At 35.4% G+C, this 19,976-nt stretch overlaps 1 protein-coding gene and 1 non-coding gene across 3 annotated transcripts in view; one reads left to right on the forward strand and one right to left on the reverse strand.

The window, feature by feature from the left end:
* The window catches only part of tfc (Brevican core protein triforce), a 176,657-nt gene that overhangs the window by 77,683 nt on the left and 78,998 nt on the right, over window positions 1–19,976 (reverse strand). The window lies entirely within an intron of this gene.
* On the forward strand, window positions 6,065–6,188 carry LOC141404445 (small nucleolar RNA SNORA11). The gene has a single exon (XR_012413043.1). It is a non-coding gene; the product is annotated as a small nucleolar RNA SNORA11 (small nucleolar RNA).

The raw sequence follows: 19,976 nt of genomic DNA on the forward strand, positions 1-19,976 counted from the left end.
TCTGTAGAGTACCACAAGAGGTCTTCTGTTGGTTACAGAGGACTTCAAGAAGTTTTTTAATAGAATACTTCAAAAGGCCTTTTGTTATCTATAGAAGACCTCAATCTGTCTTCTATTCTCTACGGAAGAGCTTAAAAGGTCTTCTGTTATCTATAGAAGACCTCAATAGAAGAGGCCTTTAGAAGACCTCAGTGCGTCGTCAGTTTTCTTTAGAAGACCTCAAGAGGTATTTTGTAATTGCCTTTAGAAGACCTGATGAAGCCTTCACTTCTGTTGCCTTTAGAAGACCTGAAGAAGCCTTCTCTTGTCTATAGAAAACTTGACGAGGTCTTCTATTGTCTAAAGAAGACCTCTAAAGGTTTTCTGTTGTCCGTGGTCTTCCATAGATTTCAAGACTTCTTCTGTTATTTTTATAAGATCTGAAGGGGTCTTCAATTGTCTCTAGAACACCTAAAAATGTTTCTGTTATCTATAAATTACCTGCAGAAGGATTTTGTTGTCCTCAAGAATCTTACGTCGTTTACGGGGTCTGTCATTAGGTCTTCCATTGGCTTGAGACCTCAAGAAATCTTCAATTGTCTCTAGAGAACTGCACGAGGTTTTCAATTGGCTCTAGAAGGCCTCAAGAATTCACCTGTTGCCTATGTAGTACCTCATGACAGATTTCATAGACAACAAACAATTCTTGAGGACAACAGAAAACCTCTTCAGGTTTTCAATAGACAACATAAATCATCTTCAAGCCTTCTATAGTAGCTCTCAAAGATCTTTAATTGTGCCTAAAATGCCTTCTGTTGTCTATATAAGACCATTAGATGTATCCTGTCATTTTAAAAACTCCTGAGCGGTCTTTTGCAGTCTAGAAAATATCTAAAGAGGTTTTCTCTTCTCTTTAGAAGACCTCAAGATGTATTCTTCATGTTTAGATTACCTAAAGAGGTCTTTTGTAGACTAGAGGTCTTTTGTAGACACAGGTTTTCTGTGGTCTTTAGAAGATAAGAAGATGTCCTTTCTTGTCTATAGTAGATCTGACGAAGTCTTTTATTGTCTAAAGAAGGCCTCAAGATGTCTTCTGTCACCTACGGATGAACTCAAGAGCTCTTTTGTCCTTAGAAGACCTCAAGAGGTTCTTGGTTGTCTATAGAAGACCTAAAGAGGTCTTTTGTTGTCTAATGAAGACCGGAAGAGGTCTTCTCTTGTGTATAGAAGACCTGAAGAGATCTTCGATTGTCCTTAGAAGATCAAGGAGGTCCTCTGTTTTCTATTGAAGACTTCATAAGGTTTTTTGCTGTCTATAGAAGACTTCAAGAAGTCTTATGTTGTCTATAGAAGACCTCAAAATGGCTTCTGTTGTCCATAGAAGACCTCAAGAGATTTTCGTTCTTCATAGAAAGAAGGTCTCAGAAAGATTTAGCTTGTGTATAGAAGACCTCAAGAGGAGACTTGAATAAGAGGTCACCTGTTTACAGAATACCTAAAGAGGTTTTCTGTTGTCTGTAGAGGACCACAAGAGGTCTTCTGTCGATTATAGAAAACCGTAAAAGGTTTTCTGTTACCTATGGCAGACCTCAAGAGGTCTTCTATTATCTATGGAAGAACTTAAGAGGACTTCTGTTGCTCATAATTGTTTACTGAAGACCTTGAAAGGTCTTTTGTTGTCTATATAAGCCTACTAGACTTGAAGAGGGGTTAAAATGCCTACAAAAACCATCAAGAGGTATTTTGTTATCTGTGGAACACTCAAGAAGAGGTATTTCGTCATCTAGACAAGATCTAAAATGATCTTCTGATGTCGTTGGAAGACCTGAAGGGGTCTTATCTTATCTTAGAAGACTTGTCGAGGTATTCTGTTATCGATGAAAGACCTCAATTTTTCATCTGTTATGTTTAGAAGATCTGAAGAGGTCTTAAAAGTTCTTTTGTTGTCTATAGAAGGCCTGAGGAGGTTTTCTGTTTTCGCCAAGAATCTTACGTTGTTTACGAGGTCTGTTATGAGGTCTTCTATGGGCTTGAGATCTCAAAAAATCTTCAATTAACTCTATAACACTTCACGAGGATTTCAATTATCTCTAGAAGGCCTCAGGAGATCTTCTTTAGCCTATGGAAGACTTCATGACAGATCTCGTACACAACAAATGATTCTTGAGGATAACAGAAAATCTCTTCTGGTCTACCATAGACAACATAAGATCTCTTGAAGTCTTCTTTAGGCAACGGAATACCTAAAGAGATCTTCTGTTGCTCATAAAGATTTTCAATTACCCTTAAAAGACCTTGAAAGGTCGTTCATTGTCTAAAGAAGACCTCAAAAACTATTCTTTATATCTAGATTACCTCAAAAGGTCTTTTGTAGTCCAGAGAAGACCGAAAGAGGTCTACTGTTGTTTTTAGAAGACCTGAAGAAGCCTTCACTTGTTTATAGTAAACTTCACGAGGTCTTCTATTTTCTAAACAAGACCTCAAGAGGTCGTCTGTTATCTATGGACGACCTTAATACCTCTTTTGTCTTTAGAAGACCTCAAGACGTTTTCTCTTTTCTTAAGAAGTCCGCATGAGGTCCGCATGAGTCTCTAGAAGAACCATAGGTCTTTTGTTGTCTAAAGAAGACCTGAAGAGGACCAAAAGGAATCTTCTGTTGTCCGTATGCGACCACAAGAGATACTCTGTTTTCAATGGAAGCCTTCGAAAGGTTTTCAATTGTCTATAGAAGACTTCACGAAGTTTTTTTTTTGTTGTCTATTCTTCTTCTTTATTTACTCATCCGTTATTCGGATATTGGTGATCGTACAATAATATTTCAATGATATATATAAGATACCAAGTATATATTTATAATTATTTGTTGTTACACAATGATGTTCAGCTCCCTGTTCTTAGCGGCTTGTAAAAGTGTGTATTCATCATTATAGCCGGTCCATGTCTGGATATTTTTGAGCCAGGTTGTTTCTTTTCTACCTCTTCCGCGCTTTCCGTCGATTTTTGCCTTAAGGATTGTTTGTAGAATCTTGTATTTATTATTTCTAAGTATGTGTCCAAGGTATGAGACTTTACGCTTTTTTATTGTTGAGATTAGCTGTCGGTTCACATTCATCCTTCTAAGTACTTCGTCATTTGATATTTTTGAAGTCCAGGGTATTTTCAGTACTCGTCGGAATGTCCACATTTCAAAAGCTGCCAATTTTCTTTCATCGGACATTTTAAGTGTCCAGACTTCGGAAGCATATAAGAGGAATGACCAAACATAGCACTTGATACATCTTATTTTTGTTGTCACATTTATGTCGTGACTTGTTAATACTTTTTTGTGTTTAAAAAAGGCATCTCTCGCTATTTCTATTCGGCTGTTAATTTCTTTTGAGTAGTCCCAACGGTCATTTATTAGTACTCCCAGATATTTAAATGTGTGTACCCTCTCGATTTCCGTTTCCTTTATAGTAAGCTTCACGTTGCGATGGTAGTTTTTTCTGCTTACTATCATGTATTTAGTTTTTTTCATATTAATTTTTAACCCATACTTTTCACTTGTGTGTGCCAATTTTTCTATAAGTTTCTGTAGACCTGATATGCTCTCAGCCAGTAGTGTGGTGTCGTCTGCATATCTTATATTATTCACAATATGTCCATTTATTTTTATTCCAATATTTCCTCCATCTAGCGTTTCTTGAAATATTTTTTCCGAGTACACGTTGAATAGTAATGGGGACAGTATGCATCCCTGTCTAACTCCTTTTGAGATAATAATTTCATCACTTTGTTCACCATTGACGTCGATTCGTGCTTTTTGGTTCCAATACAAATTTTTAATACATCGTAATTCTTTTCCTTGTACTCCGATAGATGTCAAAATGTTCATTAATTTATCATGGTTAACCGTATCGAAGGCTTTCTCATAATCGATGAAGCAGATGAAAACATCTTTTTGGGCTTCTCTGCATTTCTGGACTAAGACTTGTAAACAGAATAGAGCTTCTCGGGTACCCATCCCTTCCTTAAACCCAAACTGCGTTTTTCCCATAACATGTTCGCACTTGCTATATATTCGTTGATGTATTATTTTTAGGAATACTTTCAGTACGTGACTCATTAAACTTATTAATCTGAATTCACAACATCGTTTTGCATTGTTTTTCTTGGGAATGGCTATGAAAGTAGATTTGAGCCAATCTTCTGGATATTGTCCAGTGTCGTATACATGGTTGAAAAGGGTGATGAGGAGTTCTTTATTGCTAGAATCTATTAGCTTTAAGACTTCAGAGGGTATTTCATCAGGTCCTGTGGCTTTTTTATCTTTTAGAGTTTGTACGGCGCGTTCTACTTCTAATCTTGTTATTGATGATCCAACTAGATAATTGCTTAAATTATTCTCAAGAGGTGCTCGCTGCTCATCCGTGAACAGCTTTTCTATATAATCTTTCCATATAGTCTGTCTTCCCTCCATATCAAACACTGCTTCATTATTATCATTAAATATAATTGCACTTGTCTTTCTTCCATACGTCCCCGCAGATTCCTTTATCTTTTTATGTAGGTTAAAGTCGTCATGTATGGACTGTAGAAATTCAATTTCTTGACATTTTCTATTTAGTTGGTCATTTTTTGCTGCGCGGATTGCCGATCTTATTTCCTTGTTTATTTCCCAGTACCTTTCATAATTTTTATTTTTTTTTTATTTTTATGTCTACTTCTTTCTTCCCGAAGTTCTCGAATTTCGTCTGTTATCCAGTCTTCAGTTCTTGCCATTGATCGGTTTCCCAGGATGCTTGTCTATAGAACACCCTAAAAGGTCTTATGTTGTCTTTAGAAGACCTCAAAATGTCTTCTGTTGTCCAGAAAAGACCTCAAGACTTTTTGTTTCTCTATATAAAGAATCCCTCAACAACTCTTCTGTTTACAGAAAAATTCTGTGTATAGGAGACCTCAAGTGGAGGTTTTCTGTCAATAGAACAACATCTTGAGTTAGAATTACCCAAAATGTGAGCCTCTTTTGTATAGGAGACCTGCATTGGAGATCCTCTGTGTATAGAAGACTTTAAGAAGTGCTTTTGTGCTTATAACGTCATGGGAGGGAGTACAGAAGACCCCCAAAGCTGGTCTTCAGCGTATAAAGGATTTTGAAGGAGGTATTCTGTCATATATAAAAGACCCTTAAGAGAAGATATTCTATGTATAAAAAATCTCACGTGCGGGTCTTCTTTGTATAGAAGGTCTCAACACGCAGAGAAAAAAATATGTTTGATCCAACAATATTCCAAGAGCAAAATATGTATTGTTAACATATTGTTGGATTCCTCATGTAGTATTGTAAATCCAAAAATAGTTTGTGTCAACTGAACAATATTTCTCTCTTTTCTTCCAAAATTTGTTTCTCTTCTCTCGCTATTCGATGCCGTGTTGAAAAAACAATTTTGGTGAGTTGTGGTGTGTTTGTATGACATGCTGCCTTTACCTTTGTTTTTGTGTGTATGTACTTGTGAGACTCTTGTTTTTATTTGTTTCTGTTTTGTTTCATTCTTCTTTCCTTTTCATGTTTGTTATGGTGTTTAATTATTCCTTATGTTGTGGTGGGTTCTTGTGGCTTTTTGTTTGTCTTTGTTGTCAGCCAATGCAGCAAACCATGTATTGTGTTCATCAATGATTGCAATATTGTACGCGACATTTATATCCAAGTTATGCGAAAAGTGTATATGAGAAGTATATGCACTCAAATCAAAAATTTCTGGGCTGGTTTTCTGTATTGACAATACTTTTTGTAAACAAAATTAGATTATGATAGTTCCTACAATCGGTATTGTTAACGATTTTAACAATATTGCGGAAATTCGAAAGTTGTTTTTGTTTTCTATGTTTGGAACAAAAGATGGTATTTTTGGATTTGGATTACAATGTTTGAACAAAACAAATTCATTTTTGGAACCAAAACATATATTTTTGTACCAACAAAAGCGAAAAATATTTTTTCTGTGCGTGAAGAGGATGTCTTTTATATACAGAAGTTTCAAGAGGAGATATTGTTTGTATAGAATAACTCAATTTGAGGTCTTCTTTGTATAGAAAGCCGCAAGAGGAGGTATTCTTTGTATAGAAGACCACAGGAAGAAGTCTTCTTTATATAGAATACCTCAAGAGGACGTCTACCTTGAATAGAAGGCCTCAAGAGGAGTTTTCTTTTTATAGAATGCCTCAAGGGAACGTCTCTTTATATAGAAGATTTCAAGAGGAGGTCTTCGGTGTATTGAAGACATCAAGACCTCAACTGGAGGTTTTCTGGATACAGAAAGCTTTAGGGGGCGGTATTCTGCATATAGAAGACTTTAGGGGGGGTCTTCTTTGTACAAAAGGCCTCAGGAGGTCATCTTTGTAAAAAAAAAACTTCAAGAAAGTTTTTCTTTGTATAGAAGGCATCAGGAAGAGGTCTTCTTTGTATAAAAGACTTCAAGAGGAGGTCTTCTTTGTGTAGAGGGCATCCAGAGGAGGTATTCTTTGTATAAAATAGAAGGTCTTCTTGGTATAAAAGGTTTTCTTTCCATAGGTCTTCTTTGTATAGGTCATAGAGAAGGTATTTTTATATAGGAGGCCTCAGGAGGAGATATTATATGTATAGAAATCCTCAAAAGGCGGTCCACTGTGTATAGGAGACCTGCATTGGAGATCTATAGAAGCCTTTAAGAAGTCGTTTTTGTGCTTAGGTCTTCAGCGTATAGAAGACTTTAAAAGGAGGTTCTCTGTGAAGAATAAAAGACTTCAAGAGTAGATATTCTATGTATAAAAGACCTCACGAGGAGGTCTTCTTTGTATAAAAGGCCTCAAGGGGATGTCTTTTATATACAGAAGCCTCAAGAGGAGATATTCTTTTTATAGAACACCTCAATTAGAAGTCTTCTTTGTATAGAAGGCCTCAATTAGAGGTGTTCTTTGTATAGAAGGCCTCAGGAGGAGGTATTCTTTGTATAGTATACGTCAAGAGGGCGTTTTCCTTGTATAGAAGGCCTCAAGATGGATAGAATGAAAGTGTATTCTTTGTATTGAAGACTTAAAGACCTCAACTGGAGGTATTCTGTAAACCGAAAGCCTCTGGAGTCGGTCTTCTGCATATAGAAGGCTTCAGGAGGAGGATTTCTTTGTATAAACAGCCTCAGTAGGAGGTTTTCTTTGTAAAAAAGACTTCAAAAAGGAGGTCTTCTTTTATAGAAGGCATCAGGAGGAGTTCTTCTTCGTATATAAGGGGAGGTCTTCTTGGTATAAAAGGTTTTCCTTCCATAGGTCTTTTTTGTATAGGTCTTAGAGGAGGTCTTCTTTGTATAGAAGGCCTCAGGAGGAGATATTCTGTTTATAGAAGACCTCAGTAGGAGGTGCTCTTTGTAAAAAAACTTCAAGAAGAAGTCTTCTTTGTATAGAAGACATCAGGAAGAGGTCTTCTTTGTATAAAAGAAGGGGCCTTCTTGGTATAAATGGTTTTCTTTCCATAAGTCTTCTTTGTGTAGGTCATAGAGGGGGTATTTTTGTATATAAGACCTCAGGAGGAGATATTCTGTGTATGGAAGGTCTCAGGAGGAGGTTTTCTTTGTATAAAATACCCTAGGATGAAGTACTTTTTGTATAGGTGATAGAGGTGGTATTTTTGTATAGAAGTCCTCAGGAGGAGATAATCTGTGTATAGAAAGCCTCAGGAGGAAGATTTCTTTGTATAGAAGACCTCAGGAGGAGGTCTCTGTTTATAGCAGGCTTCCGGAGGAATGCCTCAGGAGGAGATATTCTGTTTATGGGATGTTTCAGAAGAAAGTGTTCTTTGCATAGAACATCTTACGAGGCGATCCTTTTTGTATAGGGAGGATCTTTTTGTATAGAAGACTTGTGAAATCTTCTGTGTGAGGTGTTCTTTATATAGCTTCTGTGTTTAAAAAAGTAGGTCTTCTGTGTATAGAAAGAAAATTAGGTTCTGTGTATGGAAGACCTCAAGAAACGCCCATAGAATACCTCAAGATTTCTTCAGTTGCCTCCTAGAGGTGTTCTACTTTCTGCAGAAGACCACAAGAAATCTTGTGCTGCCTATAGATGACATTTTTGCTGCTTATAGAAAACCTCTGAACTGACCTTAAGGGGTGTTCGGCCCCTAATGGAGACCTCAAGAGGTCTTCGGCTACATGTGGAAGACATCAATGATCTTATATTGCCTATAAAATATCTCAGATACCTCTTCTGTTTTTATAGAAGGCTTCAAGTGGTCACTGGCTATCTAAAGTAGACCTCAAGAACCTCATGAAGCGGTCTTATGTTGTTTCAAAAGTTTTCTATCATTAGAAGACTTCTAAAATCTCTTCTATCTCTTGAACCTCTGAAAAATCTATATACACAAATGTATGTCCAACAAATATTCCATTCCACCACTGTAAATATGTAAAAATACCTCAAAATGTCAAACAACCAAAAAAAATCAGCAACTTCCACACATGACATTGAAATTCTCTAACAATATTTTATAATCTCTGACATAATCTGTGATTGCATATAACAGACAAACCGCATTGTAAACAAATTTATTTGGTCATTCATAATTTTATGGTAGATGAAGGGGGGTTACAGCGTGAGAGAACACTCAACCTAACCTAGAACAAAATCAAAACACAACCTTACAACTCGAAATAAAGTCGACACAAAAGTGTGTTAAAACCTCGATTTGTCTTCTAGCAATTGAGAACAGTGTACTGAGTGACCCCATTTTTACAATCAAATGCAGTTGTGCAGTAAGAACTGGTGTTAAATTGTTTCTTTTTTTGTTAGACACTGGCCACCGCAAGACAAATGGTAGCCAGAAGGCAGAGTTAGACATGTGTGTGGCATGATGGTGGTAGCTAACAACATGTTGTTGACCTACGACGTTAATAACAACAACGGCAACAGAGGCAGAGAGGCATGTTGAGATGTTGCACTGAATTTTGGAGAGGTTTTATGTTGGTAGTGGTTGTAAAGTAAATAAATTTTGAAATTGACACCATCATTAGCATCTCCATTTCAGTTGGGGGATACTGGTTAAATGTTTAGTCCAAAAAAATTGGAATGTGAAATTTGTTTTGCAAATTAATGTGTAGTAATATCTAGGCTTTTCATATTTCATTCAGGCCATTGTAGTGGATGTTGGCAAACGTCCTGTTATTACATGGTTGGTTGCACGTATCTGTTCGGCTGGTTTGTTGGAACGTGGGGTCTAACACTGGGTTAACTAACAACACATCTCCCCAAGCGCAACCTGTGTTTTCTTGTGGCATCACAAATTACCAGTTAACAGCAACGTTTGACCACAACGTTAGACACACTTGTTGTTATGGAATTGTGGATTTACATGTGTGGAGGTATTAGCTTGAAATTTCAAAACTTAAGACCAAAGCACAGCTTAAACGTTTTATTATTACATTGTTTAACTGTATATAAATCGAATATATTATTTAAAACAAATTTAAATTTAATTGTTTAAACCACCAATTTACATATTTATGATGTAAGACATCATCAACTCTAGAACTTGAAAATGTTTTTGTTTAGAAAACACGCTTAATTTTTTTATAAATTTAATTAAGGAACAATTTTTTAAATATTCTAAAACATAATTTATGTTTACAAAGAGATATCATTTAAATTAACACAGGTCAATGATTTCTTAGAAGTCTTTCACCTTTATAGTTATGGTTGACTTTAAACTGATACTAGTATTTGTTATTCCCAAAACCTTCATGCTGATGATGATAGTAGACGATTTTTTGTAAGCTATGGCAGGAAGCGATAGTAATTATGTTGTTGTTGTGAAACAAAACACCTTTTAATCGTAAATTGTTGTCGTTTAATCACGAAACAAAGCAACTGCTGCGAAATCCCCCCAAAAAAAGAGAATGTATGATTAATATTTTGATACGTCGAGTTTGAAACGCTTGAATTAAAATTGATGGTTGACTGTGGATAATTATAATGTTTGTAAGCGGGTTAGTTTTCGTTTTGATAAGTTGATGGAAGATAAAATCAGATTGAATAAGTTCAATAGAAACTCTTGCGATTGGAAAAAAATGATATTCAGGTAACACAGCATCAGAGATAATGAACTGGGTATGTGTAATCTATATTCAGATCAGAACTATTTCGCACAAACAAACCAGGAGGGAGAAGAGTGCTGTGCGATCATAATTACCATCAATCAAAGGATTTTATAATAAGAAATGTTGTATAGGTATTCAACGAAAAACAGTAAAAAAGTATCAGTCCGATTTGGCGACAACGATATACCCTAAGCCTGTGTAAATTAAAACTTTCATCTATTCGAATCAAATACCGGCTACGCAACCTCTTCCCTAATAATTATGTATTAGGGGGTTTTAAGATTTTGTGGACCTTTTGCCGACAAAAAATATATTGGGATTAACCCAAGCCCTGCAGAAGATTTTAGAAAAAAAATTTAATTTTCTAATTATAGTGATTTTAGGGCATGAATTGGAACTCGAATGACCGAAACACAAGAACACATCGACAGCAGGATTTCTTTACAGTTAGAAAAATACTAATATTAATATAAATTTGATCAATTTGTGGATTTTTATTCTATAAAGTAAATGACTACAAGCTTTACAAGTGGTAGCGCAGGGATTGGGTTAAAGCTCAAAAGTGTTCCAGAGGAGGTACATGAAGGAGTGTATCTACAGAGTTCATTTTGGAAGTGGATCTTAATTTTGAAGTAATTTCTTTGCGATATATAGCCCTCCTTCCAATCATTGTTGGTCACCGCAGCATCGACTTGCCCACGAAAAACATAATAACACTGTAAACAGGACAGGACCACAAAGAGTAACATCGGTATAAATTCTCAAAGGATGTTCGAACAGACCCTAAAGTACACTTAAACAAACCAAGTAACAAAGTATCAATCGGCTTTGCCGACAGGTTAGAATATGGACTATATACCCATAAGCCTGTGTGAATTAAAACACTTTTTTCCAAAAAAAACGTATATCAGGAAAAATGCCTAAAATTGTCTTTTCCATTTCAAAAAAATCAAAAAAATTTTTTGATACTACATCAATGATTTTTGGTACATAGATTAAGAAAAAAATCAGCATTCCAAATCTGTTTTCGTTACTAACTTTGATCGTTGCGCGCAAAAGATATGACCGTTTTAATTATGATAATAAGAAAAAATTCTAAAAAAATCGCGGCTTAATATAGTTAGCTGTTATATCCTATTATCGTTAACTGAATTCGTACCCTTTGCGATGATGCAAAAAATAATCGCAAAGTCTCAATGGATTCGCGAAAAATCAAATTTGTTAAAAAATTTCACGTATTTACAAACATATTTTTGAAAAAATAGCGCTCATAGTTACGAAAAATATATAAAAAAATTATAACAGCATCCAGACATTTTGAGGAATAAAATGAAACCTAAGTTGTGAAAGTTGGAGCTATAGTATTCATGTTATTTGCAAAAATACGAAGAAAACATTACGAAAAAATTAAAATCATATTATTCTAATTTTATTTTTTATGGTTTTATAGGAAAAGTTGGAGATAAAATGTTTGAGTTCTTCGGCATTTTCGTCAAAATTTCACGCAATAATGATGATATTCAGTTTTAACAAATTTTTCGCTTATAGTTTTCCTATTGGATAATATTATTAGAACCTTATATTAAATCACAAGGAATTTCAATTGTGGCATAACGTTAAAATAATGTTATATTGAATATTACAATGAGACGCATATAAACCGCGTAATTATGAAAATGACATGATGCGCATCCGATTTTCCAACACAGGGAATCAATCCCTTTTATTTGATGTACAGTTTGTCAAATTCTATTTGGCGGCCACGATGTTGCATCTGCTGCATTTAAGGGTGCAAAATACAGTAAAATGGTCATAATTTCCGCGAAGTTCATTTACATTTTATGCGCATCCGATTTCAATAATCGCCATTAAAAAATACATCCTTCTATACCGTTTCAATGCGATCCATCAAGAACCGTGGATGTAGCATCGCACTTAATTTTTAGAAAAAATCTATTATATCTCTGGATCAGCGATAGTTTTGAAATATCTGTTTTCGCGCAGTTTAAACACGCGTATCGATCTATTTATTTAAGTAGAACTGACACATCCAAAACGCGTTTTAATATGCGATATTTTCAAAATAATTTTTTGCACATTTTCGAAATTTGAGGGGTATCATATCCGCCGATCTAGTGGGTGGATTTTTACGCGTCGTGGCTTGTTAGATTCAGAACGTAAAAAACTAAATTTACGCGGGTTTCCACGGAAATCCAATGACGTTTGTAAATTTTAAACCAAAAAAATAGGTTTTTGAGAAAAATTTACGCACAAAAATGTCGTGTTTAGGCGCAGATTACTGTGATCCTGTGAGAGCTACACCCCCATGTTATACATTAAAAAATGCGAAATCGCGAGTACTACAATCCAATAATATGCTTTTAGGGAAAACCTGCTGCGCGCCCCGATTAGAGCAAAAATTCAAAAAACCCCATTTTTCAGGTTTCAAAATGTCAGCATCCGTTTGAGGTAGATACAGTGGATATATTAAAAAATCATACATTAGAAAGTTCAACTCTGAAGTGTGCTCTTTAACTTCTCCTTTGAGCATTAAGCTCTACATTGTGTTGTAAAACCACTAATTGGAAAATAACATAATGAAACTCATTTATTTCAACGATTTTTTCCGATTTTTTTACATTAGTACGACCACAGCTTCCGCTCAAATTATTATTTTAAGAAACCCCTCGGTGAATCGGGCTAAAACAGTTTATTTTGCCGAAATGCGGTCAAAAGTTATGGTATAGTAAAACTGATCGCGAGTTACAATACCCCATACCTCAGTTTCAACATAAGTTAATTTTCTACAAAAAGCTTGATATATTTAGGTGGTCTTCAGAATTTGCAGACAATAATATGGATTAGGATAAAATCTCAAAAGTTTTGCTGCGGAGGTACCTAAAGGAATAGGCCGACATAGTTCATTTTGGAATGGACCGACATCTTATTTTGGGAGTTATTCCTCCCGATAGGACCATTATATCAGGAAACATGGACTTGCCCACGAAAAACATCATATCTATGTAAACAGGGCTACTAGAAGCACCTCCGTTAAAAATTGCCAAAGGACTCTCACAGACCCTTAACCGCATTTAAACAAAAATGGTGATAATTTGTGTGGGTGATACCCTAAGGAATAGACAGATAGGGTCCGCTTATGAACATAAACTAAGTTTGGACAAAATATTTCGAGATCCAAAGTTTGGACCAAATCGGTTGCTCCATTTATGACATATTGCGCTTACCATTTTAGCGAATATTTTCAAAATTTTGTGTGGGAGGTACCGGAAGGAGTAGACCTACATATAAGCACCATTATGGAATGTCATAAAATTGTCGAAGAAATATTACGATATGTAAAGTGTGGACCAACGCAGTATTCGGTTCGGGACAAGACAGTGTTCACCAGTCACTACACATACTGGACATAGGGGTTTCTTACAGTTTTCGGGTCATTTTCTCAAGACATGTGGACTTGCCACTGATAAAAAACGTGTAACATCATAATAGGGGTATTGAGTGAAACCTGTTGCAAGAAAAATCAAAACGATTCGAAAGGAGGTCCTAACCTAAAGAGTTGATATATATAGACCATATTCTAACCTGATCTATGTCTCGTAGAAATATTACGATGTCCAAAGAATCGATCAAATCGTTTACTGCCTTCGAAAGTTATCGTGGAGGAGGCACCTAAAGGAATGGACCGATATAACTCATCATAGAACTTCTTTACAGATTTCGGGTCATTTTCCCAGGAAATATGGACTTGCCCTTGAAAAAACTTGTACCGTCGTAATGTGGGCATCGAACACAACAACAAGTAAAAAAGTATCAGTCGGCTTTGCCGACAGAGATATACCCTCAGCCTGAGTGGATTGAAATATTTTTTTTTTTTCGTTTTTGTACTATCCTCTTCACCGTGTCACTCCCGGAGTGCTCGAGAAACTGTCAATTAAAATAACTTGGGCACCTTTTCGGATAATACAGGGTAACGTCGCCACACGTGACTGAGGTCCTATCTTCCATCTTTCAAGGTTTCAATTTTCATTGGGTCCACGGGTTTATACATCCTCCATAGAACGGTATCTCCCAATTTTCGTTATTTTGAAGGTTCTGGCATCAATATGCCACCGAACTGGCTGAAATTGGGTTGGGGGGTATAAAACTTTCCACCTGAAATTTGTCGGTTTAGGTCCACGCCTTCATATAAAAACGGTACCTTCTGATTTTCGGTGTTTTAAAGATTTTAGCCTCATTAACAGTCTATGTTGGGGGTGCAAAACCTTCGACCAGAATTTTGTCAGTATAGGACCACGATTTCATATAGCCCTCTGTACCTCCCGATTTTCGGTAGTTTTAAGGTTGTGTTGTCAAAATAACACCGGAATGGCTGAAATTTGGCCTTTGGTCTTCGTTGGGGGTATAACACTTTCCACCTGAAATTGGTCGTCTTCGTATAGCCCCCATAAAAGAGTACCCTACGATTTTCGGTTTTTGGAAAGATGTTTTTAGCCAAATTATTCAACCGGAATAACTGAAATTTGGTATTTATTATTAGCTAAAAAAACATGCCTTGCAAAAAATCAGACAGTATAGGTCCATGTTTTATATAGCCCCACATAAGCATTTTAATTTTAATTTTAATTTTTTAAGACAAATATTCCTTATATTCTTGTCAGTAAAGTTGCCAAACATACACCTAAAGTGCAAGGATTCCAAGTGAACTCAAATATTTCCAAAACTGTAGAAATTATGGAAGCCTGCACCCCTATTTTAGTTTCATGCTTTTTTTTTTTTTTGCAAAATTGATACCGATATTTCCTTGGTATGTAATGCAAACAGAGATTTCATTTCTTTGGTGACTTATAGTGAAATTTAGCTGAGAACATTTTTGTCTTTGGCGCCGTCTTCTAAAATGATGTTTTGTATGACAATTTTGCCAAAACTTTGATGAAGTACGACATTAACCCTAAAATGTTTTTCTAATTTGCATATTTCTGGAGTTAAGGTAAGATATAGAGTTTTGGTGTATTCTAGGACCTATAGTAAAAATTGATGGCGAAGAAATTTGTAGAATATTTTGATCCGATAAGATCACATTTTATAGGAGGAGGGACCAAAAAGACCCCTTAAATGACTGAGGGTTAAATAATATCAAAAATGTAATCAGCGGCCCGAAAAACATAAGAACCAAAGGTTAGGTCAAAATCCATTCAATTTTAAAGTTTTGGCCAGGTTTTTCGGAAAATCGGACACTGTACGTTGGTTCAAAATTTTTTTTTCTTTCAGTGTAAGTCTTGCCGGTGTTGCACAATTTTATGTAAAGGGTGTTTTTTTAAGCTAGATAGAACTTTAAATTGTAAAAAGTAACACAAAAAATTAAATTTTGATGAAACTTTTTTTATTTGTTTCAGTATACTCTCACAAATCGTCATGAATAGACTCACGCTTGAACAACGCTACGAAATTATCCAAATTTACTTTGAAAATCAGTCGTCGATTCGCGCAACTTATAGACGACTTCGTCATTTGTATGGCGTACATAATCGTCCATCTGAACAAGCCATTCGTCGAACTGTGGATAGATTTCATACCACATACTCTCTAGAGGATGCAATAACACCAGCACGTGGAAGGAATGTGCGTACTGAAGACGCCGTATGGTGCGGTTTTCACGCTGGTGGCATCATCGGACCTTATTTCTTCAAAAATGAGGCCGGAGCTCGCGTTAAGGTCAATGGAGATCGTTACCGCACCATGATCAATGATTTTTTGTTTGAAAATATGGATAACATTGATCCGGAGGAGATGTGGTTTCAACAGGATGGCGCTACGTGCCATACGGCGAACGCAACCATCGACTTATTGAAATCAAAATTTGGCGATAAGTTGATTTCGAGAAGTGGACCTGTCAATTGGCCTCCAAGGTCGTGCGATTTGACACCTCTCGATTATTTCCTGTGGCGCTGCGTGAAGTCACTGGTTTATGCTGATAAACCACCAACAATTGATGCCTTGGAGGCCAGCATTGTTCGTGTTATTCGTGACATACGGCCAGCAGTGCTCGAAAAAGTGGCCAAAAATTGCACGTCCAGAATGCACTTCGTCAAGAACAGCCGCGGTGCCCATATGCCCGAAATCATTTTCAAATTTTAATGTCACGTATTGATCTTTCGAATAAAAAAAAATTTGATTACAATTTAATTTTTCATGTTATTTTTTACAATTTCAAGTTCTATCGGGCTTAAAAAACACTTTTTATTTCGAGGGTTTTTTTTGTCAAACCGAGCCGAGATTGCAGTAACTTAATATTGTGTGTTTCCAGAGGATACAAAAGCTCAATTCGGAAATTTGCAAATATTGGTCCATGTTTTGGAAAGAACAACAATGTCGTCACATCATGACTCTTTTAAAGGGAGTATTTATTTTAGAAAGGATTCCTTTCATAAACGAATGGAAGTACAGTTTAGGGCCAGCTCACGAATCGCTTTGATTTTTGTTGTAAAATCTTGCATTTACTGCCCTCCATACGACGGTACAAGTTTCATCAGGGGCAAGCCCATACTTCCTGACAAAATAGCCTGAATCGTGCGAAAAAAAACCCTATGACACAGAAGTGTAGTTGTTGGAGCGGAAGATAACTCTCGAACGAATCTGCCGATTCGGTCCAGCATTTGGCATTCTTAATAATTAGTCCAAACTTAGTTTAAGTTCGAAGATAAGCCATATCAGCCCACCCCTTCAGTTATCTTCCCCACAAAAGTTTCAAAATGAAGAGGGCGACCGATTTAGTCCATACTTTACTCACCCTTATACATATATCTACCAGGTATAGCCCAGGTTCGAATATGGACTATATTTGTCCACTCCTTCGGGTACCTCCCACACAAAATTTCGGATAAGTTCACTTTAAGTCCTGCTCTCGAATCACTTTCAGTTTTGTTGAAGCAACTTGTATTCACTAACGCCACTTACGATGGTACAATTTTTTTTCAGGGGCAAGTAAATACTTTCTGAGAAAATAGCCCGAACGTTCTAAAAGTCCCTATGGCACTATATTTGGCAATTTTGGCATTCGTCACATGTTATCTAAACTTAGTTTCAGTTCGAAAATGGGCAATACCGGTCCAAAACTTCCAGTACTTCCTCTCAAAACTTAAAAATTTCACTAAAATGGTATGCACGATACACTTTCTTGAACAGGATAACCAATTTGGTCCCAACTTTAGATCTTCTAATATTTTGTCCAAATTTAATTAAACTATTAAAATGGCCCATATTGGTCCTCTCCTAAAAGAACCTCCCCCACAAAACTTAAATTTTTTGTTTAAGGACAGTTTATGGTCTGTTCGAAGATCCTTTGGAAATGTATCTCGATGCTATTGGTTATGGTCCTATTTACAGCAAATATTTTTCCGTGGACATGTTCATGCTTCCTGTCATCCTGGTCCAAATGTTACACTGAAATGACTAGTGGGTGCGATATCTATCGAAAAGATATGACTCCCAAAATAAGATCCATTTCTATAATGGGGCATGTCGGTCCATTCCTTCAAGTACAACTTTATTCCTAATCCACATTTTTGTCTGTAAGTTCAAATGTTCAAAAAGGGCCACAAAATTCTGAAAAGACCCTAAACACATTCGATCTGCCCGTAGAAGAAAGTTTCAATTTACATTGGCTGAGGGTATATCTCCATCGGTAAAGTCGACTGATACTTTTTTCCTTGTTTCTTAGAATTTCAATATTAAACAACATTTTTCTCTTTGTCTTACATCATAATTTAATATTTAAGCAAATCAAGGGGTTAAAAAACTCATTTCAACACGATAGCTCTCTAAATTAATCCTATTAGTTAAGAATATTTCCACATTCTGTCTCAATATGTAGCATATAACGGTTTTAGAATCTATAATGAAACTAATTTATTCACATTTTAAACGACACTAAATATCCAAAGATACAAAAAAACATGAGTCGAGTTACAAAATTGAAACAAACAAAAATTGATCGGGAATGTGAATTAATTTGAATAAAAACATGACAAATAGAATGGCGGTATTTTATTGGTACTAAAAGATAGAATTCTGACAAAGAAATTATTATGTCATCGTCTTTGTATTAGTTCTTAGAAAAAAAATGTTGTTCTTTTTAATGATATTATTATTGTGAATTTACATAAAATATATATTAAAAATTCGTTAACGAATAGAAGAAACATAAATGGTTAAAAGAAAACTCAGCACGAATTATTAACTGATCTGCAAAAGTATTTATAAAATCTTTCTCCAAGTGTAGACACATAATTAGATTCAGCTAAATGGTAATTAATAACGGGATCTGAACTTTAGAGCGTATAAAACTCCAGTTAAGTTTTCAAGTTCGTACCTTGACATTGACTTTTTTAATAACTACTTAAATGACGAATAAGATTTGACGTAATATGAACTATATATGTGTATATATATGTATGTATTTCTATGTCAATAATGTACCATTAGAACACATTTCAAATATTCAGCACCAAAAATGCAAAAATGTAGATAAGTGTATTTGGCACAATTTCAGCTAAAATAACTAATATCAAGTTCGATAATAGCAAACCAAGTAGTACAGATATCCACAAAATATGGCATAATCCTACAAAGAATTTTGTCCAACAACCAACCCAAAACTAGTTTTTTTTCGTTCAAACATAATTCCATATTGCATATTTGTTTGCATTCATATTCTATAATCAACGGAGTGATTTAAGTCAAGGTTAATAATAATTTCCCCCCAAAAGATACGGACTTCCACAAGCCAAGCAAGTCAAAAGAAAGAAGAACAACAACAACAAAAACAAAAGAAAAACCAGTCTAATTCCAAAATGACAGACAGCACTGTTTTGAATTTGCGCACGAACCTCTCCTACATTTTTATCTTCTGACTAAATTTTAAATAGATTTTAGATTTTATGCTAGTTGCCAATGTTGGAACGTGTTCTATTCTTCTATTCGATAAACCGTTATATGATTTAAATATGCATTTATACATTTTTTAACATTTTATTACCCTGCCCAAAAAGAAGTAAAATAAAACTAGAAATAGAACGGTCGAAAAGATACCATAAACAGGCAACACTAATTGAATTTATTCTATAGCAATTTCCAAATTGATCAGAAAACATCCATAAAAACGGTACTTTTCACTAATTTCAACAATTTCGATTGGCCATTAAAATCAAATCGGGTCATTATGATAAGAAAAAACATAAACACTAATGAGTTTATTGGCTTGTGTATCATTGGGATTCAGTTTAAAAAGCCTACAAATTATCTACTTCGTAAGCGAAAAGTTCTCATTTATAGAAAAGAGGATGGAAACAGAAATGTTATTTAATCCGCTCGTGTTTAAAACATTTAACATAAAGAGAAATTAAAAAAAAAAAACAAAAAAAACAAGTAAATAAATATCAGTCGGCTTTGTCGACAGAGATATCACGGTGCCCTTGAATCAAATTTAAATGGAAGGTGCTTACAACTGGGAAAGTTTTGCGGATTCTGAAACTACAATGTTCATAGATGAGAAAAATCAAAAAACAAAAAAAAAATATCGCCGGAGCACTTTTTAAATAAATCGCGATTCAAGTTGACATTTTTAGGGGTTGTTTAGGTTTTCACGATTTTGCTTAGAAACCGCAAGTCTTATCAAAAAGAGACTGAAGAAGATGTTGTAGCTATGAAAATTCTCTACAAGATTCACATTTACGGTACTTTCGTAGGTTTTACCATTTTTGAGATATTAAAGTACAAATTGGAACAATGCAGTAACTGCATCGCCCCCTTATAAAACAATGTCATGAAGCGTGCGCCTTAACTAACTTTTAATGAAAACCGCTTACACAGGGGAAG

Source organism: Musca autumnalis, unplaced genomic scaffold (genome assembly GCF_047663935.1).
Source record: "Musca autumnalis isolate F117 unplaced genomic scaffold, ASM4766393v1 scaffold_4, whole genome shotgun sequence".
Classification (NCBI taxonomy): domain Eukaryota; kingdom Metazoa; phylum Arthropoda; class Insecta; order Diptera; family Muscidae; genus Musca; species Musca autumnalis.